At 31.0% G+C, this 20,751-nt stretch overlaps 2 protein-coding genes across 7 annotated transcripts in view; one reads left to right on the forward strand and one right to left on the reverse strand.

Moving 5' to 3' along the window:
• LOC111029210 (gamma-aminobutyric acid type B receptor subunit 2) overlaps nt 1-19,966 on the reverse strand; it is a 226,590-nt gene extending 206,624 nt beyond the window's left edge. The window contains exon 1 of one of the 2 annotated variants that reach the window (XM_022308144.1): nt 19,919-19,966. The gene's annotated coding sequence lies outside the window, so the exon portion shown is untranslated. The remainder of the gene's footprint in view (nt 1-19,918) is intronic. The other variant, XM_022308145.1, reaches the window with a different exon arrangement.
• The window catches only part of LOC111029211 (UDP-glucuronosyltransferase 2B33-like), a 38,164-nt gene continuing 33,768 nt past the window's right edge, over nt 16,356-20,751 (forward strand). Inside the window, exons 1-2 of one of the 5 annotated variants that reach the window (XM_022308148.1) lie at nt 16,356-16,767; nt 18,739-18,942. The gene's annotated coding sequence lies outside the window, so the exon portion shown is untranslated. Of the gene's footprint in view, nt 16,768-18,184; nt 18,547-18,738; nt 18,943-20,751 lie in introns of those variants that run through there. The other 4 variants (XM_022308150.1, XM_022308149.1, XM_022308146.1 and 1 more) reach the window with 4 other exon arrangements.

The raw sequence follows: 20,751 nt of genomic DNA on the forward strand, positions 1-20,751 counted from the left end.
GCGGCACTTGTTCTCCGGTCACCGCGACTTGTCCGGAGAAAAATGCCGCCCGGTGGCCGAGGATCGAACCGCGATCGGCTGCGTCGCAGCGGACGCGTCAGACCACTCGGTCACCTCGTCCCCCAATAATATTATTATATCCCACAAATAATGTTTTACAGTCAAATGAACTTCTCCGACAAGCGTGTTGACTTTCGGAATTGTGGACAATTTAAAATATTATTTTAATTATTGAGTTTATGCGAACCCAGTTTCATTTGAGTTAGAGATAAGATAAAAAGATAAGAAGAATTTTACATAGGTATCTTAATAATATAAAACATATTACCTACTACATGGCTTCAAATAATGGATTCACGACCAACTGAATGCCTTGATAAATTAAATTGTTCTACATATTTATAAGTAGGGTCGATAAATATTTTAAATAGGTTTAATGTTTATCGTGACGAATGCTATATTTTAAATCAATAAAAAAAATGTTTAAATATTATAATACTATTGTGTGTTTAATCATATATTTATCAAGTGCCTACGCTATACTAAAACCACAATTATTTAAGTAAATATCCACTATAATAACATTAGTAGCTCAAAAACGGGACTATAATAATATTATTATTTACTCATCAAAATAACAAATTCATAAAACATCCACTTATTGATTTGTTTAAATATCTACATTTAAACAATTTTCAATTAACTCAGCCATCGACTTTATTTTATCAAATGTTGTAATTGTTGAAGAAAGAAATCAAAGTGTTATTTAAATACCTAATAAGACGTAGCATATCGTTATATTAGTCCCGTTCCTCTAAAATCTCAAAAATTTATTTTTTCATCACCGAGAATATAAAAGGAAAATTATAATAAAAGATATCCCGCCTGTAGTATTATAGTTGTTATAATTTATTAGATATTAAAACATGTACAGTTATTATAATATTACAATAGTCTTGTTCATTTTTTCTCAAAGCTCCTTCGACAAAATAAAGATATTTTTTATACTGTACATTTGTATTTGAGATACGGAAACACAAGAATTAACTTTATCAAGATTTCCGGTCGAAGATTATAAATGAGGTAATTTATCAAATGTATTATTGCACTTTTCTTTGAACTTGAGTTATATTTATTTGTACTTAAAGCATTGCACACTCTTTTAAAAGTATACACTAATTTTCTTAGAAAATAATTATAGTTTTTGTAAATATTTTTTTGTATGAATTAAAGTGATTATATAAACAATTATTTTTTGAAAAACAAATTATATTTATCAGTTATTATTTTCCATTTTTTAAGTTTTACTTGTTTGAATAAACGTCATTAATGTCATATTTTATAGAAGATTAATTTTATAAAAATTTTAATTTCAAAAAAATCAAATTTCAAAATGATTACTATAAAAATAGAAAAAATATTTTTTTTTCATTTCTACAAAAATGTTTAATAATGACCTGATTATTTGTAAAAAAAAGTTAATACTTTTTGATAAACCTAATATTTACCTTTTAAACAATCGGCTTTGTCACATAGATGTCTGTCACTTTATATGTATATGATGAAAGAGCATGTCCCATAAATACCGCGATGCTCAGAAAATATTCTTATGTGCAACCCCATTAAATTATCAATACGTAAAGTAAATAATATGTATTAACAGTTTAGTCAATGTTTGTGCAACCTTAATTTTATTCAATTCTTTGTTCAATTTAAATGAAGATGAACGTACTAGTAAAATGTTATTGCTTAAAGTAGTTAAATTCTTATCTGTGTGTTGTTTATTTCGTTGAAGTTTTATATCGAGGCGAGCATAGTCATACCCTTCACTATTATAATTTAAAATAAATAATAATACATTTAGCTTTCATACGTGATTTGTGGTGTCTAGAAAGTATGCTTGATATGAAGTTCCCACGATTATGTCAGACGCAATTAATATTTATATTTTTGGACAAGCTATTGTCCGTTTTATTAATTTATTGTTCTAAATTGTTTTCAAAAACACGTTCAATAACAAACAACAGTAAATCACCTGACCCACCGAAACTTAATTCATTCAGCACTAGAGATGCAATTATATGATGACGTAATAACGTGTCTTACGAAACGATTTATACAGGTACTCATGTAGCACATAATTAACCGCATTTTTATTAAATGACAAATGACGACACCGAGCTAATAAGCAAATATCGATAATTATTTATTTAATTTAGTCTTATATTTTCTTCTGTGTTACTCAACGTCTTGAAAAAAATTGTTTCTATTTCTTACCACCGTAATTGCGGTTAAAATAATAACTGTTCAGTGCGAGTTTTTTGTTTATTATATTGTGGCTTTACCTTACCTAAACTCTTATAATTATCGCCTGGCGTGATAACATATATTTATAATATGTGTATATTACATAAATATTTCATAAGGGTAAAAAGTCTATTTGGAAATTTATATGAACAGTATTTTAATAATTTAGGACACGTTTACCTAACTACAAAAATTATATATTTGATTATAATATATAATGCGCCTTTGTACTTTTAATAAATAATAATAAAATCATACCAGTCACAACTCATAATTCTGAGTTTGATTTTCGAAAAATTGAATTTTCTCTTAAAAGTCTCTACTGGGTAGTCTTATTTTAATTTTATAATAATATCTTTTTACAACATGTTGTAACTTAAACACTATGTAATATATTATTATAATATATTATTTAAGACCAATATTTTTACTTATTTATAATAAGCTTTTCTGGCAAATGCACAGTGCTTTTATGAGAACCGATTGTTGGATGATATTATTTCATGGTTTTGGGAGCCGATTCGACGGTCTGTTTTGTATGTCCTTAATTATATCAGGAGCCAATCAGATTATCCCTAATCCGTAATACGCCCCTTCGATACGATTACAAACGTATGGGCATAGTATAGTGTATACAGTCGTATTCTATACTAACAAATACCATTGTATCCTATATTATAGTACCGCACTATCACTTAAACGTTTCACACAATACATGTAATACATATTTAGACAGGTATATCGTATATTATATATTTTGCATTAATTGGTACCAATGAAACAGACAAGCGGGAAACATGAGGAAACGATATCGATTTTTGCTTTTAAATTCCCTTTATCTTCGAATCAGCTGCCTATACAATGAAATATATTATACAAAGCCATATTGAGCTAATCGTATATGTACTATTACGAGTGCGGTGTAAGGCCATTTCTAACTCCGATGCACACGAGCATACATTTAGTGTATAGATTTCGTGTACCTACCTATTTATATATATATATAGTATACATCATATGCAACTTTGGCAATAATATCCGACGAAATTTATAGCGCTGGAACCAGAATGCGCGAGGAAGAGGGAAAGAGCAAATACGGCCATTATCGCCACCTGCATGTCTGTGTGTGTATAAGCATTTTTTTGTCACCGCCAATAGCCCAAAGCACACACGTGATTGGACGGTTGACTCAAAGATTACGCTCGTACGACCGAAATAAACACGGCAAAAAAATACTTACCTATGTGCGTAAAATCGTTTTGTAAACTATACATTATACAATGATGTACATAATATATTGCATTTATAAATGTATTATCTACTTTATTTATTCAATATACCTACACTCACAAGCACACATATACCTACTTACATGAAAACATACACATACAAAATATACAAAAGTACAAACCTCTTTAATATGTGGAAGAGATAGTTTTTCTGTCCGAAATAGAACCGTTGTCATTCATAATATTATACATATACCTCGTATCATTTCTGAACTGAGACTTTTGTCTAAATTATTATATTGGTATATTACACAAAAGAAATGTATTTAGAAACATTTGAATATTTCATTTTAAATATTAAAATAGTTTATTGTTGTATAATATGGAACTATATTATAACGAAACTGTATAATCTAAACTCAATATGAGTCTAAAAATAAGACCACAGGAAACCTTAAAATAAAGAATTAACAATTACTAGAAAGTAAAAATAAAAGAGTATTTTCATATTTTTTACTCAAAAAAACAGCAATATTAGTAATATTATTCAAATAATAAAATATAATTCTAATAAATGGGTACCTACTTAAATACAAACTAAAATATTTACAATTTTAGCCAAACACTAACAACATTATTTTTCGGTTTTCTGTATGTGTAAAAAGTGTATGACGTGTCATTTCAATGAAAAACAATTTTTGACAATTACATTTGATTAGTTTTACTTCTACTGAAACCTAAGTTTTAATTACTTATTTGGAAGCCTGGCAAAAGTTAAAAAGTTAGAGTTAAGTTAATTTTAACTTTTAAACTTAACTTTTTTCAATTAAATTCTCATAAACTTAATTTTTACTCAATAATTTTTAATAATATAAACTTAATAAATAAAAAGTTATTTTTAATCAAATCGCAGTTACGTTAATTAACAAATAATTAATCAATAAATATAATAAAATTATTATTGATGAAGCATATTATATTTCATGAACGTTACTTAATATTAATTCAAACCATATTACTGGCTATTTATTGAATTTAAAAAGAAATAATTAATACCTTAACATAATTTAATAAGTTAATTGTAAGTTTCCATATAACTTTGAACTAAATTTCGTTGAAAAAAAATTGGGATAACTATTATAACTCTAAGCTTTTAAAAATGTCTTACATCAACTGAAGGCAACTTAGTTAAAAATGATCATCAACTTGTACAGGCTTGCTTATTTGATATTAATATATTTTATTAAAATCAGTGATGATGGATATTATATAATATATTTTATATATATTCATAAAAAAAGGTTTTTAGTATCAAACTGTACATTCGAATAAAATGCATTTATCAAGTGACACATAAATATTAATAAACTATTAATTAAACTAAACTATGTCCATATCTTCAACACAATTTGGCATGTTTATTTAGCGATAAAAATTAATAAACTAATTTAAAGCCATGATTGTATATTAACTAATAATATTATTTGTAGTGGAAAACCTAGAAAGCAATATAAAGATATAAATTTCTTATGCCTAATACATTACTATGTAACATATGTAACAATAACAATTGTGTTACGTGACACCTACTTATGTATTTTAATGTAAATTCTGCTTAAATTATGTAAATACTACATAGTAGAAACACAATACGATTAACTGCTGCCCGATTCAATCACAATTGCTGTAATGCCTATTGCCAATACACACCATAATATAATGCATGGTACAACATAGCAATTAAATGTTGGTATAGTCATTATAGATCTATAATAAAGTAATAACTGATACATAACAACACCTTTCATACTACTGAGCTCTGAAGAAAACTTATGAAAATAAAAGAAGTATTAACTAGGTGAATTTAATATAAAATATGTTGTCAGATGTGGTAATCAATACCTATACATTCCCCAAAAATGTGAGTAAAACATGTGAAATTTAATTGTTTTAACTGTTGAAAGTTTAAATAGATCATGAATTGTAAACAACATGATGTTAAATAATAATATAATATATTATTTTATTTATGGTTTAAATTAAATTGAACACAGATTTGATTTTCACGAGACCGTTTTAACGCATATAAAAAATTAAAGTTTCATTTCCGTGCATCTGTCGAAATGAGCGTACCGCATAATAATTGTCGACGATGGGGTGTACATAACGAAAACGTAATGTACCCCGTGTAATAAGAAAAGTCACATACGTATGTGGGACGCACCGGCCGAGCTGAATATAAAAGAAAATATATATTAAGGTGCAATCGTAATAGTAAAGAGCGGTCGCATTTCAGAATTATTTCTTCTGTACGCGACTTACATACAAACAAAAACAAAAGACACTTATATGAGTGTACGTTGTACGAATATAATATATATATATATATATACCTATATTCTATTATATAATATATATATATATATATGTATATAGCGGACGAAACAATTAAAGGAACACCGTGACAACGCAACTTTCACGGTGAACGGAAGTTTTTCAATTTCGTCTTCTGGTTCGAAGGGTTTTAATAGAGAGACTGTAATACGTCGCAGTTCGTCGCAACGCGAGCGAAGTGAACCCATTTTCTTAGTTTTCTATTATGTATATTATTTATACACAGCTGATAATGTAACGTAGATAAAGAGATGGAGACATCAGCGGCAAAGTGTGTCTAAATGTAAGAGAGCCATAGATACTGAGTTTATTTTTCATCTTGGAGATGCACGTCGAGTTAGTATGTACTTCTATATATTTATGTTGCATTTGAAAACTTTTCTTTGGGTATTTTAATACTTCACTACCACCAGCCCACCTCCCCCTTCCCACCAACAGTAACATTTTGAACACAAGTTTTCAACTTCAACGTTTACGATTACATTAAAAATTATTATATGTCCGTGAGTTTTGAACGGTGATATTTTATTCCCAGACATCGGGAGTGTAAAAATAATAACTAAAACTTGTCGCAGTTAACTTTTAACTTAATAATGTATTGTATACAAGTTGTGAGACACGTTCAGAATTCTGTAAGCGAAAAATCTAAACGGCACTCGGCAAACGTACCGTCACACAAATCACTCGCCGAATAGTACAATATTGTATCACCGTGAATCTACATCGCTATTATAGGCCCGAATCGCAGGTCGGAGCTCGTTGGTGATCATAAAATCCCTCAGGGCTCAGATTTAGTTTACTGCCAATAATGGGAATAGCTCAGATATTTTTGTAACTCGTTTGGTACAAGTGTTATTTTTGCCCGCGTTCAGCTGATTGTCGACTTAAACTTTTGAGTTTTGATTGTTTTATGATTTTATTATTATATTTAATCTCGATGCACAAAGTTTACGTGATTACTATCTATTGACGAACAACGAACAACGATGCACTTCGGTTATTATTAGGTGGGTAGGTACCTATTTTAGAATATGAATATGTGTTCCTTCGTATATTTTTACATTATTTTATAGATTTCTTATGGTGACTGCAAAATATTTGAAAGAACAAAGTATCAACGAACAACGTGAACATTTATTTTAGGCACCTAGTATACGCGTTTATTTACTGTGTAAGGTACACACAATACGACTACAAAGCGGTCGTGATTGAACGGCACACTAAAACAAAAGCGTCTATTTATACTATGTTATTATACACACGTATCGTGGTAGTGGTAACAGTAATGTGGTATACACAAACGTTCAGTCTATCGTCTGTCGTATGTCGCTAGTCGGTCATCGGACTTAAATAATATAGAAACCCAACGAGGGAAAATCAGTTCAAAATTCGTTCCGGTGTGATTGACGTGACAGACGTGACTGTCGCGCACTCAAGCGTTTGTTTGAACAACTTAGCCAGGAAATTAGATACATTCGTGTGTATTTCGCGGGAAATATCAAATGGAAAACAATGTTTAACCAAACGAAATCGTTTCGCACACGTTGTCACCTATTATAATAGTATTATAACGTACTTAAGGTTAAGTAAGGTACTAAGGTCGACGCAATATCGTTTGTTTTCGTAGAAACGTGTATATATATATATATATTATTTCCATTGTTTGGCTTGCGTATATTTACATACACATTAATAATAGTGCCACGGTAGCCCTTAAAATCTTTGCGATTTTAGACAATGTGTTGCGGAAAATCATTAGTTCCTGATGTAAAACGTGTTATTTGTATTATTATTATTTAGCAATGCTATTATTGGAGACGAACCAATAAAATAAGCCTTGCAATAATCAATGAGGCTGAGTGTTGGACTCTATGCTCTCTGCATTCAAGCTGTATAATGAAGCCCTAGGTATTAGGTCATAGATTTGTGAATGTATACAAAAAAAAATGTTCTAGATTATAGTAAGTAGTATCGAGTGACCCGGCTGTTGAAATCGCAATAGATGATTATGGTGAACTGCTGTTAAGCAGTATTATTAGTGCTTATTAAAAAAATAGTCCGAAGACAGTCGAAAATTACAATCTAAGCATATGAATATATGATGTAATATATAGTAGTATACCTACTATTTTTGATTTGTTTTTAAATCATAATTGAACTTCTCCACGCTTCAAAGTCACCCATTAAAACGGCATTAAAATACCTATAATACGTTTTCCACACAACCTATCTAGCTATTCTGTTGTAGTTACGTACGACAACATTTCGTTAAGTGTTTTTCAAAGTTCTATACTATTTTTCAGAATGACCACAACTTGATAGTGACGCCATGAAATGCGTTTATATTTCACACGTTTTATCTATATATGGTTATGTTCATCGAGATATCTGAATAGTAAGTTAATGCAATTAGGCTGTTTTGTAGGAACTCTCCGTGTTTGGCATTGCGATAGTTTATATCAGAATAAAAAATAAAATAATATGACACATTTAATGAACTCTTCGTTAATATTCTTCGAAAATGGGTCAAAATAATAATTAGTTAACAATAAAAACTATGACTATAACAAGACAAGACAACTATTGAGTATGTGTAAAACGTAACCGTGTGCATCACATTAATTATAACGCGTATGATTGACACAGCCGCGAAGCTTCATTGACAGTGAATATAGTTTTTGACGAGCCTTCGGAAACACGGCATTCGACTAACTATCACCAACAAGTTCTCCGCTAATTATTATTGAATCTAAAGTGCGTATGATAAAAATTAACATGTCTAACTTGGTTTCCTTCCCGAGATACCGCAAGTGTATTAAAAAAAATAATAAAAAACACTACAATGATGTCTGTTATACACTACAAATATTATACCCAACATATGAGTTAGGGTTAATGTGGTTATACGGTGTAATGAAACTTCAAAGTAAATATAATAAATAAGTTTTTGCCTCTTAAGATGCGTAGACGTTGCCCCGCGTTGACTTGACTGTACGCTATCCGCAAAACGTACCTTAATCATAATAAAACCGTATTAAAGTTCTATATGTTCGCACCACGATATTCGTCGTACGTTTCTCGAAACACATTTGTTATAACATAATACAATATTACCATATCTAAATTACATGGTCGGGTGGTTGGAGATAATATATTATTCCACGTGATACGATTTTACGAATACACTCACCCGTAATCGCGTGTCTATAGTCTATACGCTACACATTCATGTGTGTTAAACCTATAATACATACATATATATATATATATTATATACCTTATACCTATGTATATATAATTTTATAAATTATGATTATGTACGAGTATGCGTACACGTTATTACAATATTACCACGCGGCATGCATATAACACCGTATAGGGTACATTGTACGTGTATCGACGATACCGTAATAATATAATAATAATATGTAAGAGTGTTTTGACGATACTGTAAAATATTTAATGCGATATCTATTGATTTTAATCGTAAGCCATATCGTGTTGTACCGACGACGAATATTACGGTCTTCGCGTCGGCTTCCATATATTAGCTGTTAGGAGGTAGATCAAGTATTGACGTCGTCGTCGGCTCCTTTTAAGTGCCCTATTTTTTATTTCCATCACTCGTCGACTGTATGGCCAATCTAAAAGACGTGCGTAACACATTTCGGCGACAGACGACTTCCACACCGCGTTTCTAAGGGTTCGCGGTTGATGATGAAAAATTATTTATACGGACGCGGCGGCGACATCAAGACGGGGCGATATAATAATATAAATATATACATATATATATATATATATATACAGTATATAATATTATGTATACGCATACATTATGACGTATAAACGTAGATGATGACAAATAATCGATTCGAATTCCGGTGTATGAGAGACGTGTGACAGTAAGACCTTCCTTCACGTCACGTACGTAATAATTAATATATTATTTAATATACGTAATGTACATTGTTATGTTAAGCGTTTAATAGTGTATTGTATTTTATAATGGAATCCTCTATATTGTTTATAAAACCGGAAAAATAACGGAAACCAAACACGACCATGACTGGCCCCCGCCACTGCTATAATAAATAATATATAATATTATATTTGCACATTATGACTGGCGCAAGTCAAAATGAATATCGGGCAGAGGGTGCAGGTCGGTGCAGAGCATCGCGTTAATCGATGAAACACACTTTTACTTGTGGCTATTTATGCACACGCACATCGTATCACCATATATGTATACAATTAATCAAAATAACTTGACAGCAGCACTTTCCCCTTTTACGTCGTCTTCATCGGTTCTCCCGTGACAAGCCTTAATCTCTCTCTCCGTCTCCACCCGCCTCTGCCACCAACTACCTATCACATATTTGAACGTACACAGTCTATTTTGTCCAACTATTCCCCCCCCCCCCATCCAGTCATACTACACGCCCAACCGATTTCCTGTCAAGTTTTATAGTTTGGAAAATCGGATTGGACAAAAGAGGCGGTGGCCGTGTGTGTGTGTGAGTGTGAGCATCGTATAAAATCGATTCTCCCCCGGGATATAGCAAGCTCGTAAAAGCTGGTTTTCGCACACATATGCAAAAGGCTTTAAAGGCGTCCCAGACAACGGAGATTTCCGCAAAATCAGTCACAAGTACGCCCGCGGATAGTGTTTATCTATAGCTTAGAGTTGAACGGAGAAACTGTGAAGACAAATTTGTTACACCTCACACCCCATTTATATATTACACTAAATGCACACTATAGAAACAGTTATTAATAGCCATGCTCTAATATGCAGTAATTAACGAATTTAAATATAATGATAATTTTAGAGTTGTAAACCAAATAACTTATAGGTATCTTCGAACTCATAACAACTTTCTTCAAACAGAATCCCCTTCCCCAGCGACCTAAGACTTATCCATGAGGAATATAAATATTTTCGTGGATAACTTTATGTGGCGGTGACTGTATTCCAACATGTGAGCCTTCACGGTGAACCTTTGCCTACTCTTCCGTCGCCCGTCCTTGCTCGTTTTCCACGGGGACATGTTTACAGTGCGTACGAAATATGTCCGTACTGTATATTGAAGCGCTAGGAGAGCTTATATACTGACACGCGAATGCTGTAACCTAACCTGACCGAATGTCATATATTTTATGGGTGTGCGCATACGTAGGTAACCATAATAAATATTATTATAGATAGGTGACACCGCGTTCGATGATTCTCCGCTGTCCGCCCGCGAAACCGTGGTTTAAGTAGAAAAGAGCAGCTGCGACTGTAAACTACACGAGTTTCATGAACACAAAACTAACTGTACACAATATAATATTAAACGCCATTCGTCGAGACGCCGCCGTTCTTTCCAAAGTAACCGTCATATCGTACACGGTGCACAGGAAATCCTAGAAAATGTATCCGTTCAAACTCCGCCTTTGTTCACCTCGACGATGTACGCACGACGGCTTTCTGCAGCTGATAATATCGCGAAACGTGTGTAAACAAATGGTGGTTTGAAAATAGCACTGTTTTACTATAAAATTGTTGCGGTGCACGTAAATGACAAAGACCACGTAATTGTATTTACTCTAGAAACGTGCTATGCAGTACATATATTGTACATTATAATAATATACAAAAGTCATTTGACGTACCAAAAAAGTGGTTGTGCAATTTTAAACAACGCTTTGAATATCTACCAACAATATAGTTGTATGATTTGATAAATCAAATTTACTGAATGCTGTTCACTGACTCGTCGTTGAAAAAAAAAAAAACTATGGCATCCAGCAATAAAATTGTGAGTACAAAACGTTGAGACGAATAGTTCGTCTTGGAAAACTGAATACATTATAATATTTTACGTTAATTGACACTATATATCCATAACAAATTGCAAATGAGTGTACAATTTGGTATAACGTTATGCGTGTCCATCAAACGGTTATACTGCTATAGTATGCAAACCTATATATATATATATATTATAAATGACACATTCTGTGAATAATTTAATATAATACAAATGATGCTTAATATGAATACAACTGCAGGGGGAATAAAAAAGGCACTTATCTAGCCAAGCGTATTCATATTTGTAAAAACGATTTTAAACATTTTATGTTCACGCGTGTGTATTAAAATTAGGCATTTTGTTCGTATAAAATGCTTTTGAAAGTTTTGAAATTTGAAGGTTATCAAGATTTTTCGGATAAAAACTTAAATTAAAGTAGAAAACAATCATTTTCAATCGATTACATATCTCTGTCTAACTGGATAAATAACTAGCTAGGAATCACTAAAACTTTTGAAATTATCGGTTAAATTTGAATTACTATAAGCAACTAAAATAAATTATAATATGTTGTCTATTGAATGCTATTCATTCGTTTAACTATACATAATATCTTGTGATCACATTAAATATAATATTACATAAAAACATAATAGGTACTATATAAAACGTAAAAGTTGGTTGATTGGAAACACAAACAAATGTTTGGTTTACTGTCTTGCAAAAAGATAAAATCATTCAACCTTTTTAATACAACACTAAAAAACTCATTGTGTATAACTCACATGTTCTACATGAATTTGTTATTTTTTTATATTGTTTTGCGAGTATGTGCGCATTAATCATTATTCCATGTCTGTAACGACTAACGACTGATACAAAAATATAATCAATAAAAACTTCTATTCCCATTCTCATAAAAGTAAAACAATTTATGAGCAATTTATGCTATGGAAAATATATCTAATTAAATGTATCTAATTAATTATTAATTGCAGTCACTGGAACATACTTATTATTGTACTTTTAAAGTGAACCGCAAAATTGCAATTATTTTATTATAATTAAGTACTTACCTATTAGAGTAATAAATAATAATAATAATATATATGTTATGTAACAATTATCGTGTGTGTATAATTATTAAGTATATTGCATTGATTTCTACATAGCAGTATTACTAGACTTAATTGGTTTTATACAATACCCTTATCGGATATATTCATACACACTAATTGGCTTAAAAATAATTATAATAATTCGATTTATACAACAATCAGTAGGTATATAATTGTTAAAATTGTATTGTAAATTAAAGTGATACAAAGAAAATTGAGAAGACGCCAAAAAACATAACATCTCGTCGAACATAGACGAAGCTTTAGGCCCCAACTCAGAATATATCAACAACATGGTGTCAATTCCTTAAGAAGTACAGACCTGCCAACCGAATCTAGAAGAAAACTATATCACGTCACACCTCCATACGGAACAACCATAAAAATGCATTATTCTTAAGTATATCTGTATCTACCTAAATGGACATATTATGTAAAATAAAAAAATAAAAACTGTAACTAATGGCCTTTGTAGCCGTTGTATTTTAAGAACAATAAAAAAAAAAACAAAAAATTGAAACATTTTTAAAAATAAGTAATTTATTAATTATAATATTTTATTTACTCACTTATTTAAAAATCATTCGTTTTATTATTAAGTCCATACATGTTTTTTAATAATATTAATTAAGTGCGCAATAAATATCGTATATTTTGTAATCAGCAATCGCTCAGTCTGGTAATAATATCATAATGAATTTGAATATACATATTAAACACATACACAAACAAATACTATAATGTAAATATTCATCGTCGGGAATGTATTTAAGAACGCATAAATTATTATTTATGACAAGCATGTGGTACCATAAAAAGTCTAAGAACCCTGTGTGCGACATGCTGGCAAAGCAAATGCATATAATTCACTAACGCCGAGTGCCGATTTAAGAGTGCCGTTTGGCATGCATTCAGACGTTTTTAAAGTATAACAAGAGAATATTTTTTATTGCTGCCGACGACCCAAAAATAATTCGAAACCAAATTGTTTTCTACAGAACTATTTTCGCAGTGTTCGTTTATAATATAATATATAGTTAATTGTTATAATGATATGTCTTTGGCCAGTCAGCTCGTTCATAATTGACGTAATCTATCAGGAATTGTATTGCCTATGTCTTAGATATAGTATATATATATATATATATATATATATATACCTACGGAACATATAACCAGATGACGATTTCCTAACAAAATCGTCGTTTACAGAATTGGCTTGAATTTTTTATTTAGTTTACCGTTCAAATAAACACTATTTGGATAATAAAAAAAAAACGTCAAATCAAGTTTTGAAAAAAACTTCAACTCGACATTACGCTTTAAAAAAATATGCAGAGTAAAATATATTTTTGTAAATATTTGTTTCTATAAAAAATCATCAGCTAGGTATATTATAATTTACAATCCAAATATTTCCTATATTAGCATTCCTTTCACCGACAATTTGAATAAATCTCGTGTGTAATTTGTCACAAGTTCAATGCCATTGTACAGTGTAGGTACCTATATTTAGCGAAACAGTAAAAATTAGTGATTTCTGTCTTTCAACAAAATATGTTAGTGACAACCATTCAACTGCTTTCATTCTGTGACTATTATTAACAACCAGTGGTTGAAGAGGGGTAGGGCGCGGGGGAAATCAGTCACCCTTGACTTAGCTTAAAACGTGTCTCCTTTATTGAATTCTTTAAAAGATACGCTGGTACGCCTAGGCCTTGAATACGAATCAAAATGATTTCTCCTCGGTAACAAATTGTATCATTTAGATTTATCAGCATTTATTCTTTATTTATTTTTAGTTTGATAAAAATGATTGGCCAGTGAGTTCACCATCCGTGAGCAACACCACGCTAAATAGCATTTTATGTTCAACCGTCAAGAAAACTATTACATCAAATGTAGCCAGCAAAGCGAGAAAAACATTTTTGATAAAGACAATTTATTAATGAATAACCTATGCCTTGCCTAATGATTTGTTGTACACTTGTACGAGACAACACTGCGTGGAATTCTCAAAACAAAATAGGAATTACTGAACACTTTGCCATTTTGTGTCACATTAATCCCTGTAAACCGCTAAATGTTTCCGAGAATTTCTATTCTATAACATTTAATGATTGCATTTCATCCTCTATACTGGCTGATTTAGGATTTATACGAACAGTGTAAACATTTAAAAACAATTGCAAACTTTATGAAAAGAAACTTCCTACTTGTTACGGAAATTTATTCAGAACAAAAAGGAAACCATTTACTTGTGAACTATAAACGGATACGCCAATATATGTATATAATTTCGCAACAAAAACACGGGCCATGATTATTTTTATCACACAACAAATATATTATGTTGCGAACGCAATCAAAAGTTTTCACGATAAATATTGCGATTAAATACAAACAATCCGGAGAGGCTGATAAAGTTAAAATTAATTTTCTATAGTTACTAGCCCAGCGAAATGGCGTTTATGTATTATGTACGACCCGTGGAGCGTATAAAATCGTTAAATTTCGTTTGGTCCGATGTTTGAAAGCAATAAATACGTCGACTGCAATTGTCGAAAGGTCGCGAGTGTGTGTGCTATACAAATTGAATTTTCATTAATATTATTTTTGCTATCGTTAAAATTAATTAAAAGCTGCGGAAATAATATTATATCTTATAGGTATACGACGTGTCGCAATTTATTCGTACCCATTAATTACATCGGGGCCGCATTAAAACATAGTCACCGTCGCCACCGCCAACGATGTGGGTGCAGTAACAGCTGCAGTATGTGAAGACGAGACCACTGTATTGTAGTCTTGTAGGTGTATATGGTGTATTCATGGGGGGTGGGGGACGGATTCCCCCCAGTGGCATTTTTTATACATAGGTGTATAATATTAGTGCGGGGGCACTACCCCGCGATTAGTCTAGGAAATAACGAATATATATCACCCATCTCAATGAAAATTATTTTTCCGGAATAATTCCTGTCTACGGCCCTTTGGTATAATATGCGTTCGACGAAAATGTCAACTATGGGAAAACTCGTATAATAGAGTTTGCTCGTACGTATTTTTCGGATTGGGTGAGGGTATCTCTCAAAACAATGTATTCAAGTAATGGAGAATACAGATAATTACAGTATTGTAAAATTACTGATATAGGTGCCATATATTTTATTCCTACAGATAATATTGGGTACTATCTGTTTTTATTTACTGTAAATATCGTGTTATAACATTAGTGCGTCAAGTAGGTATTTAAATCTAATCAATTTGCGGGGCTATTAATAGAGCCATAGAGGTGACGATTCATTCGTGTAATAATTAATGTGCTCAACACCGTCGCTTAGTATTAAGCATAATATATACGTGCAAATTTACCTCAAATAATGACAACAGTGTGGTACCTATAGATAATCGTTTAGTGAAAAAAACAAACAAACCGCTTAAACTATGATTTTTTTTTTTTAATAGAGTTAAATTGTTCAAGAGTGAAGTGTAGAAACGCGTGTGTGTGTGTGTGTGTGTGTGTGTGTGTGTGTGATCACGTTTCGTAACTGCGACTCTATTCATTCATTTAAATTAATATTGTCCGTTGTTGATGATCGTCCAAGGCGAACGAGTAAAACGATATTTATGCCAATTCAGTGACGGTGTGTGTAGTGCGCCTCGCGTATATAATAATGTTGTGTAAGTTTACTAGGTAAGTATAATACTATGATTACTATATTCATAAACAGTAGACGATCGCGTGGAACCACATTCATAATTATTATCATGCACCCGTCCCGGTCCGTACAGCGTGTATTCGATCGATCTGAATACGATTCGTTGCGGGTCTTTCTTTTTTCAAAATCCACCAGAGCTGTGAAAGTCGATCGTTTGATATATTTATCGGATGCAGCGCGAGAAGATTAAATAAAGGTAGGAGCCTATCAATAATACGTCTTTTTTTATGTAACGAAAGTATTAACGTAGTCGTCCGTATAAATGAAACATCAAAGCCATGTACCTACGATGTACCGGTCAACCCCGTCAATCGGATTTCCCCGCGCAGGATTTTGTCATGTATAAAATAAGTGTCTGGTAAATTTCACCGACGTCCATCCTCGCCTTGCTTCGAACTAGACATCTCTGCGTAGCTATATACATATATTATTTACGTTTTATATATGTTTAAAGTCTTCGTTGGCTTAATCTCGATTCGCTGATCTGCCCAGGGTAACTCTTTTGCTAATGGTCTTTTATAATCGTCCTCAATGCAGCATCCAACCACCATTATTAGCAATATTCTATACGAAATGAAAAATAATAATTTCGTATTTTTCATTACGTAAACATTTAGTACAATACAAGATTGGTATCCGGTATGAAACTGAATTGTATATTAGCTTTTATAAACAAACATATTATCAAGGTTTATAAGAATCAGACTAAGAATTATTGTTCACAAAATTAAAATCGTGTAACGTAAAATGTTTACTGTTAAAAGTCCATCAAAAAAATATGAAATTGTGAAATCGGCGAAAGTATGAATGTATATTATACGTCCATGATTTGATGTTTCAAAATAACATAACCTTTAATACGTATTACAAGACTTAAACAGACATTGTCCTTTCATTACCTATTTTACTAGTCATCATCGGTCTATGCAATAATATTACTATCAATCATAATATTTTGTCCTTCTCGAACGTCACAATAGAATTCTTGCACTGAAAGTTTTAATACGGTAACTATTAATTATGTAGGTAATTGTTTTTTTAGATTGTTTTCTCCAAAATAAAAATCTTTTCGGATATGCCGGTGTAAGACACTCTTGTTTCAAATTAATTAATCTGGCTTGTGGGAATTATAAGTTTTGATTCTGAAATAAAGGTGCCTTTTCAAGTTCAAAAGCAATAGTTATTTTTAAATTACTCATCAGACCAAATTCTTACATTTTTTTTTAATGTTTTATATATTACATTATTCTGCACCGTACATTTAGACAGGGTTTTCACTTTTATTTTTTGAAGTGAAAACTTCTTTGGGCGCGTTTAGCACTTTTTGTGGGTACTGAATTGAACTGAGCGGCCACGCTCGGCTATGTAACGCTCATTCGGGTGAAGTCGGCTCGAGTCGACTAAGCATGAGAGGAACAGTCAGCAGAGCGAAGGAGAAAGATAGTGGAAGCGCTACTGCCATACTCGCTCGGCAGAATTGATTAGGATTAGGTTAGGTTAGGTTAGGATGTTGGGATGGTGTGTGTGTATGTGTGTGTGTGTCCGAAGTCCATTATTATTGATGGAAAAATGTTATAATTTTTTTAAAATTCATTAGTTTTTTTTAGATATTTAGAAAATACATTCCATTCAAAAATATTCATTTCATATTTCAGTTACCATAAACCTATAGTTTCATTTTTAGAGTATGATGATGCAGATGAAGGCCCCTCAGAGCAAAATTCAATGGAGTAATTTATACACAATTATAATTAAGTACATTGTAAAAGTTATTAATTTATCAATATATAAACCGCAAAAAAACTTGTATTTCGTATTAATAATTTCGCATTGTTGAAGTTTTTACTTCCGTCGTGTGATCTTATGCACACACATTTTTTTTTCAAAAAATAAATCTTTGGAGATATGAATTTATTTACACTTACGGTTTGACGCATGTTCTATATCCTTCGGCCTCCACACTTCCATCTGTCTTGTAAGTATTTATTGGTTTGTTATTTGGAATTTATAACTCGATGAATGAAATACAACAAACCATGAGACTCCTGTTGTAGTTCATTAATAGGCAATAATGATAAAATGCCCAGCTGAGGTTTTATTTATCATAATGTGCTAACCGAACACTGTACTTCAGTGCTTTAAAATTATATATCTTGTCAATTTTCAGATTTTATCTGATTAAAATTATACACTCCGAGGACATTACAACTTTTGAAACTTCATTATATGCTTCTCCTACGTCATGGACTTCGGAAACTATAAGATTGTTGTATGAGATATGATTGGATATATATATAGAACATAGAAGAGTTGTGGACTGGAATCGTTAGATATGGTTAATGTTTGATACTTTCACCAAGTCCTATACCAGGTACCGTAGTTTTAAGGATACGTTTGTAGATGAGTAGTTGGATTACTAATTTAATGTGTTTTGAAATGAGTACTTGAAGAGGAGGAGTCTGAGGAAGCAATCATTTAAGGGATGGGAGTTTGTTGTGAATATGTTAATACACACGTGAAATGTTTCTTAAAATCCATTTGAACATGTTATATAAAATACATCATATAAGCAACACGCCTTAAACATCATCATCTGTATTTTAATTGAACTAATACACACAACTGGCAATTCTAGTTTGAACCCTGCACGAGGTACTAAATAAAGCAAAACTAAGTTTTATATACCCATTAAGTCTGCAGTTGATTTTCATTATCGTTATGCTCATTCAATTTCGTAAATATTTAAAAACGTATTTAATGAAGATTTATATATTCTTTAATTAACAGCAAATACACAAATAATTTTAAAATACATTTTAATAAATAAATACAATGTTCATTCACATAAAAATGTAAGTCAAGTCATTAAATTTAACAACTTATGTTGTATCGACTATGCATTGATTTATTTCAACGTAAATATAACCATGTAAGTTATATGTGATTTCTAGTATTAATAATTGTCTTTTTTTACCTATTTCATAAAATTAAATTCATTGTGTAGGTCATAAAAAGTGACATTCATATAAAATGGTGAATGCGGATTGATTCTTATTATTATAGACTTACCGATACCAAATTATCTTTAAGTATTATTTGTATAAGTATTTTTGTATTCCACTACATAGAAAATTAAAATCCTAATTCAAAATAAACACGCCCATGACACATGTGACACATGTACACCTATGTTCATACTTACATTACAATAATTTTAATTCATTAAACAATAAAAGTGCAAATAAAAATTAAAAACCTTACTAATATACACTTGACTTAATACAATACATTTGTTCGTGTTTCTTGGATCAGTCAACTAAATATTTAAAGTTTGAAAATGTACTTACTGATTACTGGATTTAGTGTTTGATAATTCCAGCTTATTTCACCATAGCCTGAAAAATAAAGTAGGCCTTGTTTTTAATTGTGTGAGATGTATTGTCTATAATATTATTTGATAATTGTATATTTATATTACACTGTACACCTATTCAATTAAATTTATGAACAGATTGCTTAAGTAATACTTTTATAATAAGGTTTATTATACTATAATATTATACACTTCTCTCGTAACAGATATTGAGTAGCATCTTTTTAAATTACCGGAAATTAAGTGAAACGAGTTATTATTTTTAGGAAATTAAAATCTTTGACAGTGTGGAGAATTTGGTTAATTTGTAATTTTTCATAGATTCTTACAGGTTATGTTCAAATTTTAATGAAATAACCTGCAATCATAGGCACCGCCAGAAATTTTATCTGGGGGGTGCATCGTGCAAGTATACGCTGATTTCTAAGTAATGCTTGTATACGTAATAATAATAATTATAATAACAATAATAATAATTAGTAATAATAATAATAGTTAAATACGTAAATTCAATTGAAGATATGACGATATTTATGAAACGGTCTACTTATCATACAATTATATGTTTCCGTTAAAACGAAATAAAAATAATATTTATTATTTNATTTATTATTTATAGACAATTATGTAAAATAAGTATAATAATAAATAATAGAAATAATGAAGATAATTATGCAAAATAAAACAGTTTCTATACCATTCAATTTTTTTAATTTAATTTTTAATTTTTCTTTTTTGGAAAGCCAGGAGGTGCAAGTGCACCCCATTGCACTCCTCTTGGAGCGCCCATACCTGCAATAACAATCG

This window comes from Myzus persicae, unplaced genomic scaffold (assembly GCF_001856785.1).
Source record: "Myzus persicae strain clone G006 unplaced genomic scaffold, MPER_G0061.0, whole genome shotgun sequence".
In the NCBI taxonomy this organism is placed as follows: domain Eukaryota; kingdom Metazoa; phylum Arthropoda; class Insecta; order Hemiptera; family Aphididae; genus Myzus; species Myzus persicae.